Raw genomic sequence first — 12,873 nt, forward strand, 5'->3', positions numbered from 1 at the left:
GTGTGTGTGTATCCCTCACAACTCCTTTGAACCATTCATCAGTCAATGGACATTGGGGCTCTTTCCACAATCTGGCTATTGTTGACAATGCTGCTATAGACACTGGGGTGCATGGGGTGCATGTGTCCCTTTGAATTAGTATTTTTGTATTCCTTAAGTAAATAAATACCCAGCAGTACAATTGCCAAAACTAATATTACACTGCATGTTAACCCACTGGAACTTAAATAAAACTTTTAAGGGCACCTGAGTGGCTCAGACGGTTAAGTGTCTGACTCTTGATCTGAGCTCAGGTCTTGATCTCAGAGTTATGAGTTCAAGCCCCACGTTGGTCTCCATATTGGGGGAAAACACTTTTAAAAAATAGAAATATTTTTTTAAAAAAATACTCTTCACTTCAGCACTATCTCTAGGATGAGGGACCATAAAGCAGAATGGAATAATATCGCCTGCCTTCACAGCTGGGGGCAGTTTCAGGAGCCAGAATGCTCAGCCCCAGAAGAGAGCATTGCCCTTGCACTCAGGAATCCTGAGATCCACCACTTGTTAGCTACATACACTAACTTCTCTAAAATTCTGATTTTCTTTTCTTTAAAACCAAGATCAAGCCCTACTCACAAAATCATTATGAGGAGTGGATCTGCCTCATTTCCTACCCCAACCCCCATACATTCAGCAAGATGCCTTGAAGAGGGCAAAGCTCTGGCAAGAACATACTCAGACACCTCACAACTCTAAGTTCACTGCTGCTGAGCGAGCCCACTTCTGGCTTACAGAGGTACAGACACCCAAGCCCTGGATGTACTATTTTGTCTTTCTAACACCAAACTTGTTGCTATATTTAAAACCAGCATCCCTCCAGCATGGCTGGTTGTCAGTAGCATGATTTCTGTACCACCAGCTTGCATCTCCACGCCAATATTCCAATGTGCTGCTTTCTCATCCCCCAGAAGCTAGACAAGCTGATTGACACCATATATGACAGATCAAGGCCTTTCATGACACTGTCCCCCATGTGGCCACTGCCAGAGTCAACACGGGACCTGAGGCAGCCACCTCTCAGACACACTGTGGATGGCTCCAAGCAGCCCATCCTCCCAAATGGAAAAATGCTGCATTACCTCTATCCCACTATCTGAGAATCATGGTAGTACACAAAGGTCTACCATGGCCATAGCAAGGTTTGCCTCCAGCATTACCAATCACTGCTATATTCAATGTGACCAGTTGTGTGTGCCAATCACCTTGGTCTGACCCACTCAGACCCATCTAAATTACTCTTTAGGAGCTGATGTGAGTCCATATCTCGTTTCATGAATCTCTTTGCAATTATGCTATGCTTAGGCTCCTGAAAATGCCTCTACATTCCCAAGTTACTTAGATAAAGGAGAAAAAGGGCTCCTGTGTATGCTGTGTGGTCAGAGGGGACTCAGAATGTGATTCCAAACACTAGCTGAAGACAGCCATATATTTGAGGATAATCCCTAAGTATTACGTACTAGAGTTGAATATATACCCAAATACATGCTAAATATCCCTTCTGCCCTCCTCAAGTATTTAGCTGAATCCAAGATTATACAGTTGGGCTGATTCTAAGGATTTGAATTACTGGAAGCTGTTTTCATATACACCAATTGGGTTATTTAACACAAAATTCAACAGTGCTGGATTCTGAGTCTGAATAAATTACAGAATCATTATGCTGGGAATGGTCTGTTTTTAAAAGGCTCAATTCTGGTGTCACTTTAACTAAACCACAAATTCCCTGAATATTTCTGCATGCAGGCATGTTAATTCAAACATTCATAATACAACCAGTTTTTGCATTTTGCATAATGGACGTTCAGACCTCTGTGTAATTTTACAATTAATCCTGTATTTTGTATTAATGCACATGCAATACATACAGCAACTATTTGTTCTCTATAGAACAAATAAATCCTCACTTGAGGGGAAAAACTGCTGGAGAATGCATATGGTATTGTGCATAATCAATCAGCTTGTAGGGCTTTAACACTAAGTGTATATGGATTTAGGTCTTGGGGATAATAACTAAATAGCACTGAATAAGCAGACTGGCTATTGAGGACAAGACTGCAAACCTCTACTGATGAATAATGAACGTAGACCAGTGTAACATCAGAAAGAAAAATAAAATACTGCCAAGAGTGGGGAGACCTTTCCCCACCTCCACCAGCCCTACCAAGTGCACTGCCATGGGAGGAAGGGCTGAATAATAAATGCACAGCTTCAAGTCTCTTTCAGCCAAACATATGTTGACTATATATTCATAGCAGTCCTCTGAGGATCAGTACAACAGCATTTGATTTACTTGAGGACCGCCCCCCATGCAAAAGTAGTTCAGCTGTTGAGATTGATGATGCCACACATGTGCCAAGAGAGTATGAAAAGTTTTATTACTCATATAATGAGGACTTCTGGGGAGAGCAGGCAACCAAACCATTTCAAAATGGCTTGAGCAAAGGGAGGGGCAAGTGGCTTTGGTTTGCACTATGGTTCAGGGTAGGGTCAGGGTGAGCAGTGGCTGGGTTTGCATGGTTTGAACTTTCCACCAGCACCCAGGGAAAGAGCCAGTTCATTTTCTTGTTAGCTTGCCCAGAAATGGGACACAAGGGGATGAAGGAGGGCTGGGGTTGGAATGCTGTCAATAGTCAAACATCAAAAATGGAGGGTCTTTATTACAATTTTCCTACCTTCAAGCTGCCATTTAGGGATTTAAAACCCTCTTCTGAAATTTACCTACTGTGTGACTCTCTTCTCATCAGTAAAAGTAGTATAACATTTAAAATAAATGATGTCACACATATCAAAGGAAACTGGCCCAGTGCCAGTATGTAACAGATGTTTAATAATTGTTTCTGAATCTCAATCTGGAAATTTAAGGAAAAAGAATCTGTTTCCTCCACGTAGTTCCATCTTGACCCTTAGTTGGTATTCTTATGGAAACCAGAGAAGTCACCAGCTCTACTAAGACTCTTGAAACTATTTACCAAAGATATTGGGATAAGGGTGGGCCAAGAAGAGTAGAGGAGGCTAGAAGCCTGGTGGTGGGAGTGGGGGGCCCAGGGCGAGTGGTGGTCAGGGCACTGCAGAGGACAACTTCTCCAAGATGTGTCACAAAACATGTCTGCCTAAGACATCTCTTCTGGTCACGGGGGACAGGTAGCTACAGAAAGGATGGCCCCAGTGGGGTGCAGGAAAAGACAGGAAATGGAAGTGTTATGGATTGAATTGTAAGTCAACTCCCACCATTACACTACTTCAGAATGTGACCTTATTTGGAAATACAGTCTTTGCAGATGTAATCAAGTTAAGGTAAGGTCATTTGTCAACTAGAGTGGGTTCTAAATCCATCATGACTGATGTTCTTGTACATAAAGAGACACACACACACGTACACACACGTACACAAGGTCAGGTAGAGTACCATGGGATGACAGAGGGGGAGGCTGCAGTGCTATTATGGCTGCAAGCCAAGGCCACCATCAGAAGCTGGAAGAAGGGATTCTCCTCTGAGTCTCAAAAGAGCACAGCCCTGCTGATACCTTGACTGTGGACGTTTCTCCTCCTGAACTGTGAGAGAATAAACTCCATTGTTTAAGCCATTCTTGGTGGTATCCTTGTTACAGCAGCTATAGGGAACTAATATCGTATAGAAGAGATCATCCCTTACTTTAGTTATTTTTCTTCATTGAAGATTTGAGTGTGTGATTTTACTTAAAATCGGAATAACTGGGGATGCTAGAGTTCTTTACTTTAGCATGACGAACAAATCCAGATCTTTATATACTGCCAGTTAGCCTTTAATTCCTCAAAATTATTTTAAATATACAATGAGAAGATATTTTAGGTATAATATCTATAGTTTTGGCTCATAATAGTTTTTACACCACATGATTAGTATCACAACAAATTTGCAACTGGAAGGTAAAGATAATTCTTCACAAGATTCGCAGCTAAGACAAAATGTTAACAGTGGTTATCTCTGAGTTATGAGATAATAGGTAATTTTTCTTTCCTTTTTATAACTTTCAAGTTGTCCTCACTGTAATAAAGTTTTTTTTTTCCCAAAAGAAACACATTTTTACTTTCCAAGAGGCATTGTTATTTTCATAAAAGCAAGAAACAGGATTCAATGCCTTGTCGTACGGGCTTTTGTCTTGACTTTCAATCCTGGGGCTCAGAGATCTGTTCATAGCCTCCTGATTAGGCCTAAAAGGATTAGAATGGGGCATGCAGTGGCAGGAACATCCATTTGTTCCTTTAGAAATTGGGAAAAAATGAACTTATCCTGCCAGCACAAGAGGCTCAGGCCAGGGAGCTTGTGGGTAATATTTTCTGATTTAGTATGATACAGATAGTTCTTTTACTCTCAGGAGTTTTTACAAATTGGCCTTAAAGTCCAGCTGTTTATAAGTCTCTTTGTAACAAAAACCAAGCATATTTAAGAGTAAATACAGTGTTCGGATTCTGCTATGACTGCACAAACCTAATAGAGCTTCTGTCTCCTGCTACTTACAACTAAACACTGCAAAAATACATGGGGCAACTACCTATGGACTCAAGAAAGCAAAGGAGAGCAGCAGATTTTAGAGGAGTCAAAAACTGATGAAGCACAAGGGTAAGATTCCCACTATTTTTCCCCTCTTTTATCTCTGTGCTGTGCTTTTATCTCTTTGCTGTGCTCGGTCCCAACTGTGGGGTTGCAGGGCGGAGCAGGAAGATGGAAGGCACTAAAATGGACAGAAACCTTGTCTTTCTCCCCAGAGCAATGAAGAAGAAGGTCCCTATGGGCTGGAGTATATAAGGAGAATCTTGGAGAAGAGCAAGAATGAACTGAGAATGGAGGCAACGAACTTGCAGTTTGAACCCAATCAGAGTAATTGTTTTGAATCATGATCATGGCAGTGACTACACAGGTGTATAAACTTGTCAAAATTCATTGATGACTATATGGTACTTTATGGGTTACATTTTATTGTATGTAAGTTACACTTAAATAAAGTTGATTTAAACATTTTTTTTAAAGAGAGCCCAGAAATAAACCCACGGTGAGCACTCCAGGCCCAGCACTTGCCTGGCCCATCACCCATGGACTCTCTGCCATGCCCGCAGTGCCCCACACTGCCCACCATCCAGGCCTCTACCAGGCCTGACACAGGTGAGGTCCTGCAGCAGATCATGACCATCACTAACCAGAGCCTGGAGGAGGCACAGGCCAGTAGGCTCCATGCTCATTATGGGGCTTGAATAAAGCTAAACTGATTAAGCCAGCCAGGTGCCCCAAGATCTGTCTACTTTTTATGTCTATTACCATAACTCTAAACTAAGCCAGCAGGATTTCTAGACTATTCCAGCTGTGTAGTCTCATGACCAGTATTCCTGGTTCCACCCCTTGTCTTCCATTCCAGTCTCAAAGCAGCAACAGTGATCTTTTAAAAATGCAATTCACTTAAGGACAGGCAAATAGGTCAAAGGAATAGAGTTGAAAATGCAGAAATAAACCCATACATCTATGGCCAATTGATTTTCTACAAGGTTACCAAGGCTTTGGGGAAAGAGTTTCTTCAACCAATGGACTGAGAAAATTGGATCTCAACATGTAGAATCCTTACCTAACACCATAACAAAAATTAACTCAAATGGATCAAATACCAAAGTGTAAGAGCTAGCCCTGTAAAACCTGTAGAAGAAAACATGGGCATAAATCTCCATAACCTTGAATTAAGCAACGATTTCTTACATATGATGCCTAAAGCACAGGCAACAAAAGAAAGAATAGACAGACTGGACTTCATTATGATAAAAAAAAAACTTTTATGTTCTAAAGGACACTAGAAAGAAAGAAAAAAACAACTCACAGAATGGGAGAAAAAGATTTGTGAGTCATATATTGGATAAGGGTCTAGTATCCAGAATATATAAAGAACTCTTATAACTCAGGGATAAAAAGACAGCCCAATTAAAGAATGAGCAAAAGATTCGAGTAGACATTTCCCCAAAGAAGAATGGTTGGCAAACACATGAAAAGATGTTCAATGTCATTAGTCTTTAGAGAAATGCAAATGAAAACCACCATGAGATACTACTTCATACCCACTGGTGTGGCTATAAGAAAAGGCAAAAGCAAGTGTTAGTGAGGATGTGGAGACATTGGAACCTTACAAGTTGCTGATGGGGATGGAAAACGGTGTAGCCACTTTATGAAAGTTTGGTATTTCCTCAAAAAGCTAAACATAGAGTTACCATAGGACTCTGTAACTCTCTCTAGATATATGCTCCCATGAAAAATTCAACATGAATATTCATAGCAGCATTTTTCATTCACCAAAAGTGGAAATAACTCAAATGCCCATCAACTGATAATGGATAAACAAAATATATTCATACAATGGAATATTATTTGGCCTTAAAAAGGGATGAGGTGCTGATACACAACTTGGAAGAACCATGAAAACATGCTCTGGGTGGGGCACCTGGGTGGCTCAGTGGTTTAAGCATCTGATTCATGATTTTGGTTCAGGATATGGTCTCAGGGTTGTGAGATTGAGCCCCTTGTCGGGCTCTGTGCTGGGTGTCGAGCCTGCTTTAGATTCTCTTTCTCTTGCTCCCTATGCCCACCCCCCTCTCTTTCCCTCTCTTTAAAAAAAAGAAGAAAGTGAGAGAAAACACTATGGGAAAGGTGCCAGTCACAGAGGTCCCATACTGTGTGATTCCATTTATATGAAATTTCTAGAAGAGACAAACCTGTAGACACAGAAATATTAGTGGTTGCTGGGAGGGAGGAGGGGAGAATGGGGAATGACTGCTAATGGGAACAGGGTTTTTTTCTGGAGGTGATGAGAGTGTTGTGGAAACAGTGATGATGGCTGTACACTGTGAATTTACTAAAAGTCGCTGAATTGTATGTATACTTTTATGGGTGAATTTTATGGTATGTGAATTACCTCTCAAAAAATCAAACAAATAAAACATGCAATTCATGTTTAAAAAAAAGAAAGAAACCCACACACATAAGGTTAATTAATTTATAACTAAGGAGCCAAGAATATGCAATGGGAAGGGCAGTCTCCACAATAAATGGTGCTGGGAAAACTGAACAGTCACATGCGAAAGAGTGAAACTGGATCACTATCTTCCACCACACAGAAACATCAGCTCAAAATGGATTAAAGACTTGGACATAAAACCTGAAACTATACAACTTATAGAAGAGAATATAGGCAGTAAATCCTTGATGCAGGTCTTGGTGATGATTTTTAAAATTTGACCCCAACAGCAAAAATAAGCAAATGAAACTACATCCAACTAAAAAGCTTCTGCACAGTAAAGGAAACCATCAATAAAATAAAAAAGCATCCTACTGAATGGAAGAAAATACTTGCAAATCATATATCTGATAAGGGGATAATACCTAAAATATATAAGGAACTCGGACATACAACTCATGGCAAAAACAAACAAACAAACAAAAAAGAAACAAAAACAACAACAACAACAAAAAACCCCCAAACAATCTAATTTTAAAATGGACAGGGCAGCCCGGGTGGCTCAGTGGTTTAGCACCACCTTCAGCCCAGGGCATGATCCTGGAGTCCCAGGATCAAATCCCACATCAGGCTCCCTGTGTGGAGTCTGCTTCTCCCTCTGCCTATGTCTCTGCCTCTCTCTCTGTTTCTCTCATGAATAAATAAAAATCTTTAAAAAAAATAATAAAAAATAAAATAAAATAAAATGGACAGAAGATCTGAATAGATGTTTCTCCAAATAAAACGTGCAGATGGCCAACAAGCACATGAAAAGATGCAATATATCATTAATCATCAGGGAAATGCAAATCAAAGCCACAATGAGAGGGGCACCTAGGTGGCTCAGTCAGTTACGCGTCTGATTCTTGGTTTTGGCTCGGATCATGATCACAGAGTTGTGAGATGCAGCCTAGCATTAGGTTCCACGCTCAGCAGAGTATCTGCTTAAGATTCTCTTCCTCTTCCCCTCTGCCTCTCCCCTGCTCTCTCTCAAATCAATCAATCAATCAATCAATCATTTTTAAAAAGCCACAATGAGATATCACTTCCCACTTTTTAGAATGGCTATTAACAAAAAGGCAAGAAACAAGTGTTGATGAGGATGTGGAGGAAAGGGAACTCTTAGACACTATCAGTGGGAATATAAACTGGTGCGGCCATTATGGAGAATAGTATGGAAGCTACTCAAAAAATTAAAAACCATATGATCCAGCAATTCTACTTCTGGATATTTACCTGAAGAAAACAAAAACAACTGGAAAAGATGTACCCCCATGTTCACTGTGGCATTATTTACAATAGCCAAGACATAGAGACAATCTAAGTGTCCATCGGTGGGGGAATGGATTTAAAAAAAAATCTATGGGGTGTGTGTAATGGAACATTATTCACCAACATGGGTATACCTCAAGGGCATTATGCTAAGTGAAATAAGTCAGACAGATAAAGGAAAATACTGTATGAACTCTCTAATATATAGAATCTAAAAGAAGAAACACATGTATAAAGAGAACAGAGAGGTGGTTGCCAAAGGAGAGGGAGCGATGAGAGAAATGGGTGAGTTTTTTTTTTTTTTTTTAGTTTAATAAGTTGAATTATTCTTTATTTAAAAATATTAAAAATCTTTTTTAGGGCAGCCCTGGTGGCGCAGCGGTTTAGCGCCGCCTGCAGCCCGGCATGTGATCCTGGAGACCAGGGATCAAGTCCCGCGTCAGACTCCCTGCATGGAGCCTGCTTCTCCCTCTGCCTGTGTCTCTGCCTCTCTCTCTCTCTCTCTTTTTTTTTCTCTCTCTCTTAATAAATAAATATATAAATCTTTAAAAAAAGTTTTTAAGTTAAAAAAAAAGAACAGTGACACCTGATATTATCTCCATAATAATGAGAGAATCTGGTAAGGAGGCAGCTAGGTGTGATGGAAAGTACATCCTGTTGGCTAAGCCAGATGGCCTTGAACAGCCATTCAACCTCTTAAGATTCTTCATTTCTTCATCTGTAAAATAGGGATTATAATCACTAACCTTCTAAAGAATTTCATGAGGATTAAATAGGACGACATAAGCAAGGACCTAGGCAAATGCAATTAGTAGATGTTAGAGGACTTTTACGGTCCAGATGTGGTAATGGGTGACAAGGAGGGGCCTTACTAGTGGCAAAGGCTGTTGGATTCATATTGCCTACTGCCCTAGAACAACTTGTTCTAAACAAAAAATGTTCCACGGTTAAATGTTTACAGGAAATGCTGAATTAAAGTTTAAATAAATGTCCTTACTTTATGGTAAAATTGCAAAAGAGGACATGCTATGCAAAAGTTTTCAAACTGATTTTGCCAAGAATCCCTTTTCAGATATAACATTTCACTCTCCCAAGAATATTAAAAATTAAACTTTAGCAATACTTTAGGAAATGCTGATCTTTTGAAATGAGCATGGAACTGAGAGCCAGGAGACCAGGTCTCTGGTTCTGGTCTGATGCAAGTAGTTTTACCTCTCTGGGCCTCAGTGTCCTCTTCTCCAAAAGGGAGACTTAGGCCAGAATCTCCTCCAAGATCTTTATAGATCTAACTTTCTACCTATGGCATTTGCAAAATATACTAGATTGGAGGGAAGGTCAACCAGAGGCCTCTGAATTCCCAAATAATTCCTCAAAAATACCCATATTTTCAGCTCCAAATCTCAAAAACAAAAAAAATTAGTTTCTCCATAGTATGAACACTTCCAGAAGTATTAAAACTCATTCTTGGCATATGAATATATCATTTTCCACTAGCTCTAAACACCACAGGCTCATCAGTCTAATGTCTCCAGATGCTTCTGCAATTAGCTCTGTTGTATTTAAATTCTGTCCACTAAATTGAATAAGATGTTCCCTCTTCCCCTCCCAAAAAGCTGTCTAGAGCAAAAAAGCAAAAAAAATAATGGAGCTAACAAGGGACAACAGGAAAGCTGCAGTCTGCAAGCAGGCGGCTCACGAAAAATCCTTACATAATTCATTTTCGAGGGCTAAATCATGATCAACTCCACCTCTGCATCTCCAACTTCAACTAGCATGTTACATTGATGCCTTACAAAAGATGAGATAATGATTCCCCCTCCATGTGAGCAACATATTCTAGAATGTTTATACATAATGATTTCATTTGTGATTTATCAAAGACTAGCACTAACTATAAGATTTATTTATTTTATTTTCTAGGTAAATCAAGGGATATACCAATATTGTAGATATGTCAGTTCTCACCAAATTTATACACATATTCAATGCAATTCCAATCAAAAGTCAAAGTGTTTTGTTTTTGTTTTATTTTTGCAGAAATTGGCAAGACGTTTCTAAATTTTTTATGGAAAGTGAAAGATCTAAGAGAACCTAAGACAATCTGAGAGAATGAGGGTGGAAGAATTATATTACAAGCAAAAAGAATTATAAAACATCCTTAATTAAGACAGTAAAATACTGGCCCAGGAGGCAAATAAACCATTGGACATCTGATTTCTAATAGAGATAGTCCTGTACATCAGTGGGGAACTGATGGTCTTTTAAATGAATGTTGCTGGGTCAATTAAGATACTCACACAGATGAAAGACAGATCTTGATCCTTATAGCATACACAAAATTAATTTCAAGCGGAGTATAGATCTAAATGGGAAAGATAAAGCTTTCAGAAGGTAATATAGAGTGATATCTTCATGATCCTGAGGTAAACAAACATTTCTTAATAAGGACACAGAAACCACTAATAAGGGAAAAGACTGATAACAGGACCTACTGAAAATGTAAAATGACTACGTATCAGAAATATCATTAAAAGAGTAAAATACGGAAGCCACAGAGTAGGAGAGAACATATCTGCAATACACACAACCAATAAGAGATTTACCTGGAATATATAAAGAATGTTTATAAATCAAGAATAAAGCAACTGACTCATTTTTTTCATTGGCCAAAAGACTTCTAAAGGTATTTCCCAAAAGAGAAAAAGAATTAGTCAATAAACATATGCAAATATACTTAAAACTTTAGTCATCAAAGACATGCAAATTAAAATCATGATGAAATACCAAGCAGAGCTACAGACCCACACACTTACACACCTACACACACTCACACACACCTGCATACACCTATACACACACACACTAGAAGAACTAAAGTTAAGAAAGTAGACAATTCCAAGTCTTAGAGAGGGTACATGGCCACTGGAAGCTTCATGTTAGAGAATAAATTGGTGAAACCATATTAGAAAACTGTGACCTCTACTGAAACTGATCATACACATATCCTAAGACCCAGTAATTCCATTCCTGCATTTGTACCTAATAGAAGCGTGGGCATGTGTGCACTAAAAGATATGTACAAGATTTTTCAGAGCAGCATTATTTTAAGAGCATCAGTCTAAAAGCAATCTAAAAAGTCCATCAATAGCTGGATAGATATATGACTTGTGGTATTATGGTATATTATACAATGAAATATAATATAGCAATGAAAATTAATAAACTATTACTATACATAATGATATTGATGAATCTCTCAAACATTATGGTGGGAGAAGCAAGACACCTAAAAGAAATGTCAGTTTTGCCAAAATGTGATGCATGTGTTCCTAAAGATCACCACACTACACAAAAATCATGCAATTAAAATCATAGGGCTTAGAAGATACTTGCAAATGGTATATCTATTATAGGGCTAATATATAAAATATATAAAGAACTCATACAACTCAACATACATAAACCCAAATAACCCAATTAAAAAATGGGCAGTAGGGACGCCTGGGTGGCTCAGCAGTTAAGTGTCTGCCTTTGGCTCAGGGCGTGACCCTTGAGTCCTGGGATTGAGTTTCACATCGGGCTCCCTCCATAGAGCCTGCTTCTCACTCTGCCTATGTCTCTGCCTCTCTCTCTCTCTGTATCTCTCATGAATAAATAAAATCTTTTAAAAATGCACAGTAGACATGAATAAACATTTCTCCAAAGAAGACGCAGATGGCCAGCAGATACATGAAAAGATACTAAACATCACTCAACATCAGGGAAATACAAATTAAAACCACAATGAGATATCACCTGACACCCATCAGAATGCCTAAAATCTAAAACACAAGAAACAAGTGTTGGTGAGAATGTGGAGAAGAAAGAACCCTGTGCCCTGTTGATGGGAATGCAATCTGGTGTAACCATTGTGGAAAACAGTATGGAGGTTTGTCAAAAAATTAAAAATAGAATTATCATATGATCCAGTAATCCCACTATGGGGTATTTACCAAAAGAATACAAAAACACTAATTTGAAAAGATATATGCAACCCTATGCTTATTGCAGCATTATCTACAATAGCCAAATTATGGAAGCAGCCCAAGTATCCACTGATAGATGAATGGATAAAGAAGTGTGTCTACACACACACACACACACACACACACACACACTGGAGTATTACTCAGCCATAAAAAGAATGAAATCTTGCCATTTGCCATCCAACACAGATGGATCTAGAGATAGCACTAAGTGAAATCAGAGAAAGACAAATAGTATATGTTTTCACTCATATATGGAATTTAAGAAATAAAACAAAGACAAAAGAGATAAACCAAAAACAGATTTTTAACTACAGAAAACAAACTGATGGTTACTAAAGGGAGGTAGGGGGATGGGTGAAATAGGTGAAGGGGATTAAAGAGGACACTTATGATGATGAGCACTGAGTAATATATGGAAGTGCTGAGTCACCAAACTGTACACCTATAACTAATATAACACTGTATGTTAACTATATTGGAATTAAAATCTAAAAAACCATAGAGCTTAAGGGATAAAAACACTG

At 38.9% G+C, this 12,873-nt stretch overlaps 1 protein-coding gene across 6 annotated transcripts in view; it reads right to left on the minus strand.

Annotated features, from left to right (window-relative positions):
• The window catches only part of HHAT (hedgehog acyltransferase), a 347,101-nt gene that overhangs the window by 47,875 nt on the left and 286,353 nt on the right, over window positions 1-12,873 (minus strand). The window lies entirely within an intron of this gene.

This window comes from Canis aureus, chromosome 6 (genome assembly GCF_053574225.1).
Source record: "Canis aureus isolate CA01 chromosome 6, VMU_Caureus_v.1.0, whole genome shotgun sequence".
NCBI classification, from domain to species: Eukaryota; Metazoa; Chordata; class Mammalia; order Carnivora; family Canidae; genus Canis; species Canis aureus.